At 36.1% G+C, this 6,007-nt stretch overlaps 1 protein-coding gene across 1 annotated transcript in view; it reads right to left on the bottom strand.

The window, feature by feature from the left end:
* LOC100476200 (importin-8) overlaps nt 1–6,007 on the bottom strand; it is a 55,757-nt gene that overhangs the window by 19,643 nt on the left and 30,107 nt on the right. The gene's annotated exons all lie outside the window — the stretch shown is intronic.

The following is a 6,007-nucleotide window of genomic DNA, read 5'->3' as shown; positions in this document are numbered from 1 at the left end:
TAAGGCAAGAAACCACAGTTTTGATCACATACGTACATATATATATATGACAAAGGTATAATTACAAAGACAGCAAAAAATACCTTCCTAATTAATCATTCTATACTTCAGTGGAAATTCAACAGGAAAATCTGGGCAAGTACTAGAAAATTTTTTCTCAAGTCATATTAGTTATAAACCAACAGTTTACAAAACAAAAAATTAGAGAACACTATAACATTCTGAAAAGAATTCTGTAATTGTTGGCCTATACTTAGCAAAAAAAACCAAAACCCTCCTAATAAGCATTACTGTAAACGTTCTACGTGGTATTCAGAAAAACAAATTAAGGGCGACTCTGCTCCAGGCTGGGGAGGAAGCCTGCTCAGGACTTTCCCTCTGCCTCTGCCCCTCCCCTCAGCACGCACACAAGCACGCTGTCTCATAAATTTTATTTTGAGAGAGGGAAAGAAAGAAAACCAAATTAGATCAGATGATGTGCTCTGTGTTAGGGGTTAGGGAAGGGTATCATTCCTTGTACATGAACAAACCAGGATGATGCCAGTTAAATGTAAAATGTTTTAAATCTACACTTGCTGAAATCATAGAATTTAGCATCAAAAATAGAGATATAGCTTTTCCATGATAAGTTCTGATTTTTCTCACTTAAAGAAATGTCTGTTTTTAACCAGAAGAGGAAGAACTCCATTTGGAGTTGGATAATGTTACTTCCTGGGCCCAAGTAAGTAGTTTTTTGCAGTATCCTTGACTCTAACAATCTTATTCTGACTTTCATTAAGCAAATAACCTTCCTTTGTGTACTTTATTCTAAATTTATTAATACATTAACTGTATCTCCCAAATACAGTTTCTGATTAGGAGCCATTAAAAAAAATATCAGGCACTCTCTCTTAATCTGCTATAGTGACACTTTTCTTAACTAATGGCTCATTTAATTCATGCTGCTGATTCCACTGACACTGTTGGCACAAACAAGAAAATGAAATAACTGGTTGCTAACTTATTATCAAAACCATGTGATTCTGTTATAAATGTATTTGTATTTCCCAGGGTGTAACAACATTAAGTTCAATAATTATTTAAATGTCAAAAAATAAACAAATCTAAATTTAATCACATGATATGTAACAGAATATTTGTTAAATGTGCAATAAGCCAAAGAATGTAACTCTGTTTAATGACTCCAAATAGACTAAAATTTTTTTAAAAATGCATGCTCAAATCAAAATCAATTCTTGCACTCATTGCAATTAGAAGACTTTACCGTTTTCTTCCATATCTGCCTTCTCTGCTTTTGAGCGATCTTCACGGTTTACCAGTTGTCTGGTAGCACAGACCTGCTTCAGGCCAAGGAAAAGGAAGAGAATTGAGGGCACGATCTGTCCCACTACAGCATCAACCGCAGGAGGTCGATTTTGCAGTTCCAAAAGGATACTCAGTCCTATTATACACATTTTCCGGTCATGATGCCTACAAATTACAAAGAAAAAAAAAATGTGTTCATGCGAAGTGAAGACAGTTGAAGAAAATACAAGAAAAAAATAGCCAAGGTATATTTTAGGGTTTATTCAATAGAATTATACAGAAGTATTCCCCATTTTGTGCCATATGAAATCCTACATAAAATTGGTTTTGTAAACCAATTATTATCATCAAAGAGCTAAAGAAGTCTGCAATGTGGTGAATCTTGCTATAATATCAATTTATGATTGATATGAATGCTATATCTAGGCCTTGTCCTTGGCATAACAAGTTCTATTAAAGCAAAAATACATGAAATTCCTAACCAATGGGAAAAAGGAAAAATTCAGACTCTGTCTTCTGCATTAGATTGGACTACGAGGTTCCCTAGCACATACCCTGTACACTAACTCCAGGTGTCAAAAGCTATTCAGAAACTCAGCATATAATAAGCTGAGCCTGACAACTCTAACTAAATCCATTAAATGTTCTCTGCTTTAACAAAGGATAAGGAAAATTTGATTCTGAAGGAAAAAAGTTTGACCAATATATATTATATACATTTTTCTGTTTCTTCTAAGTTGTTTAAATATATTAAGAATGGAAAGACTACTATATTTGGTCTAACACTCCCAGTAAGCCATCGTCAGAGCTGAAATTCTAGCATAACACAGTCAGGAATAGGTGTTCAGTCACTGGAGGAGGCCATGTACCTACTACTTGGCATCTCACTTTTCCTAAGTTCAGAAACTAGAAGAGTGCTTCATGTAAAGACAAACTCTTCCACCAGGGCATTGCCTAGGCTACAATGAACAATCCTTCTTTCTGATCTCATATTTGAGAACACGCTCCCCTGAGAGCTGCAGGGTTCAATATCCTGGGACAATAAGTCTTTACCAAACTGGCATTCTCCTTAGAAACCTGACCCCATTTAGAATGTTTTTGCCTATAGACACTTAAGGGTCATGGAACCGGATGGGCACTTAATTCTTGTTGCCTGGAGATATAATGACAGCACCTAAGTCAAAAACAAGTAGGGACAGGCTATACCTAATTTTCAGAGACTGCATTCTTTCCACTAGATTATACTACGAAACACATTAATTCTCTAAAAATTAAATATTATGTTAGCAATATAATAAATATAATTCTTAAAAATGAAAATTATTTTTGTATGCTATTTATATACTTTGAAAAGTCAACTTCCCAGAAACAGAAATANGTTATTTAAAAAATAAAGTTTTGTCTGAGGGTTGCTGGAAGGGAGGTGGGTGGGGGGACGGGGTAACTGGGTGATGGATATTAAGGAGGGCATTGGATGTAATGAGCACTGGGTATTACATGCAAGTGATGAATCACTAAGTTCTACCTCTGAAACTAATAATACTGTAAATGTGAACTAACTTGAATTTAAATAAAATTTTTGAAAAGAAAAACTAAAAAATAAAGTTTGTGTAGAAATTTGAATTAAATGTAATATGTTTTTGTAGTCCAAACTATAAATATATTAGGCTCAGCAGAATACTAGCCTTCTTTAGGAGGATATATAAAATTAAAATACATAACTACAGATGGTACTTTTATTTTTTTGTTGTTGTTTTAAGGATTTTATTTATTTGACAGAGACACGGCGAGAGAAGGAACACAAGCAGGGGGAGTGGAGGAGGGAGAAGCAGGCTTCCCACTGAGCAGGGAACCCGACTTGGGGCTTGATCCTAGGGCCCTAGGCTCATGACCTGAGACAAAGGCAGCCACTTCATGACTGAGCCACCCAGGCGCCCCCACATGGTACTTTTAGGATTGAGATTTTATAAAGGAGATGACTAGTTTGATGTTTGATTAACTCTACTGATGGGGCACCTGCCTTCAGCTCAGGTCGCGATCCTAGGGTCCTGGGACTAAGCCCTGCATCGGGCTCTCTGTCTGCTTCTCCCTCTCTCCTTCTCCCTCTGCTTGTGCACACTCTCTCTCTCTCAAATAAATAAAATCTTAAAAAAAAAAAAAAAACCCTACTAATTTCTTCTCAAATTCTGAGAGAGAGCATTCAGGTATCACAACATATGTAGGATATAGGCTACATTAAAAAATATTACTATGGAAGGAAGGGGAACCTTCTTCACAGTAGGAATGCAAACTGGTGCAGCCACTGTGGAAAACACCATGGACGTTCCTCAAAAAGTTAAAAATAGAACTACCCTATGATCCAGTAATCGAACTACTGGGTTTTTACCCCAAAAGTACAAAAACATGACTTCAAAGAGATACATGCACCCCTATGTTTATAGCAGCATTATTTACAATAGCCAAATTATAGAAGCAGCCCAAATATCCTTCAATAGATGAATGGATAAAGAAGATACAGTATATACAACAGAATATTATTCAGCTTTAAAAAAGAATGAAATCTTGCCATTAGCAATGATGTGGATGGAGGTAGAGTATATTATGCTAAGTGAAAAAAGTCAGAGAAAGATATACCATATGATTTCACTCATATATGGAAATTAAGAAACAAAACAAGCAAAGGAAAAAAAAGAGAGGCAAACCAAGAAAGACTCTTAACGATAGAAAACAATCCGATGATTACCAGAGGGGAGATGGGTGGGGAGATGGGTGAAACAGGTGATGGGGCTGAAGGAGGGCACTTGCTGTGATGAGCACAGGGTGATGTGGGGAAATGCTGAATCACTATATCGTACACCTGAAACTGATAGTGCACTGTATGTTAATCACACTGGAATTAAAGTTAAAACTTAATAAAAAAATTAAAAATTTTTAAAAATTATTACTACAGTTAATTATTGTGAATCAATGAAGCCATGAGAAAATGTAAGCTAAGCTTGAAAAGCTCTTCTTGAGATGAATAATAAAGTTTCATTTTTTATTATTACATACAAGGCCATTAAGAATACAAAGAAGCTTTGAGGTTTTAAAACAAAAGTAAAATTATCCCTTTATATTAAAACAAAATCAATTCTGGGGATTGATGATGCAGAATACTTCCATGTACTACTATGGGGTGATTTACAGGATGGACATATGATTATGTGAAGAAAGCAAGATAGGAAAAAATACGTATAGTATGCTACTGCTTAGAAGGTGAGGAAAGAAAAAAGTGAGGAAAGAATGAATACGCCTATTTGCTTACTTTTTAAAATGAAAGGATGAACTAAAAACTGGGGGTGGGGGAGAAGGGAAAAGAAAGTAAGGGTAGAGGGAAAGGGATGGAAGCTAGACATCCCTGAATATACCTCGTTTTGTAGATTAGACTTTAGAATTACATATACAGTATATACTTAGAAAAAATTTAAGGCATCCCTAAAAGTTAAAATAAAGTGAAACAAATGAACAAACAGGGATTATTTTAAAGGACTTTAAAATTTATGATTTGACTATATTCTGGCTATATATACCCCTAGCATATGGATATACCCTGGAGGTAAAAAGAGGCACTACAAAATCTTAAACGGTTAATAGTAATCGCATGTTGGTGGTAATCTGGTGTAATTACTCTGACACTATATATACATACTAGTGGGATAGAACACGTGAGTACTTATGAGGAGAACCAGGATGTTTGGTACGGCAGATATACGTTCAGATCACTTAGGTTAAGTAAAAATAATGCAGTCCTGAATTTGAATTAGAAATGTGTGTACTAATGACGGGTAAATCTTAAAATGATACAATACGTATTTCTTGGCTCTCTTGTGGAAATAACGACCAAACTCAATAACAATGAATATCCCTTGTGCTTGTAGGCTTGAAATACCATTTCCCAGCATAGGGCACGAAATGGACAAGACGAACCTGGAATATCTAGTCATACCAGACAGCAAGGAAACTACCAACACTATTAGGATCAGGTCAAAGGCACTCATATGATAAACTCAAGAAGTTCCCACTGGCCAAAGCTGAAACAACTTTGTATACCTGAAATACACTGAAACACATCAAACAAATTTGAATCTTTAAGTTCATAATAATATTTTAAAAAACAAAAAAAGCAAAACACCTCATTTGGTCATCTTTGGAGAATGTTAGGAAACAAACTTGCATCTTGAATCATAGTAAATAAACGGACTGACTCAAACTGTTCCTCAGAGTAACCTCGTAATAGATTTAAAAAAACCTTTCTCTTCATAGAAATATTTCAGCTAATACATGAAAAAGGACAGAATAATCACCACCAACAGCACTAACATCCTAAGATGAGAGACAACCATTCTGCGCCTCCTAGTAGAAATACAAACCACCATCTATGACGTATTCTTGCCAAAAGAATAACAAATGAATCTAACAAATCTCTACACCTAACTCCCAAGTGACAGGAAATACAGAGGAATGTAATTCCAAGTGATACAGTCCTCAGCTCTGCTAGAGTGCGCCACCACTGTGAGCCCCCTAACATTAAGGGTTCCCTAGGAACCCTAACTTTCTGACAAAAATTCTTGAGGGGCGCCTGGGTGGCACAGCGGTTAAGCGTCTGCCTTCGGCTCAGGGCGTGATCCCCGCGTTACGGGATCGAGCCCCACATCAGGCTCTT

The sequence above is a fragment of the Ailuropoda melanoleuca genome, chromosome 7 (assembly GCF_002007445.2).
Source record: "Ailuropoda melanoleuca isolate Jingjing chromosome 7, ASM200744v2, whole genome shotgun sequence".
Lineage (NCBI taxonomy): Eukaryota > Metazoa > Chordata > Mammalia > Carnivora > Ursidae > Ailuropoda > Ailuropoda melanoleuca.
Note: the sequence above shows the minus strand (reverse complement) of the source record. Positions and strands in the feature narration are given on the sequence as shown.